We start from the raw sequence: 355 nt of genomic DNA, 5'->3' as shown, positions 1-355 counted from the left end.
ACATGAATCACGTCTTCTGGACATGCCCTATGCCAAGAGATTGTGGGACCACCTGATCTGAGATTGGGAAGGCTTCAGTGTCAGCTTTCAAGGCAAGCCTCTAGTAGCAATCTTCGCACTAGTACTCTGTCTGTCTGCGGAGGAAGCAACGACCTTGATGTACCCAATGGCCAACATGGTGTGGCAATATATATGCGTGATTTGTGTGGCGGCTGTCTCGCACAATCGAATCCAGGTCATGCGCGCTAACCCCTTCGTACGGGACAATCCGGAGACGCTTTTTAGAATAACGATAGCTTGCCTATAGACGGGACTCCGAGACCTCTGTATTCTCTTCGACACGCTATGCCCTAAA

Source organism: Plasmopara halstedii (assembly GCF_900000015.1).
Source record: "Plasmopara halstedii genome assembly, contig: Scaffold_816, whole genome shotgun sequence".
Lineage (NCBI taxonomy): Eukaryota > Oomycota > Peronosporomycetes > Peronosporales > Peronosporaceae > Plasmopara > Plasmopara halstedii.
Note: the sequence above shows the minus strand (reverse complement) of the source record.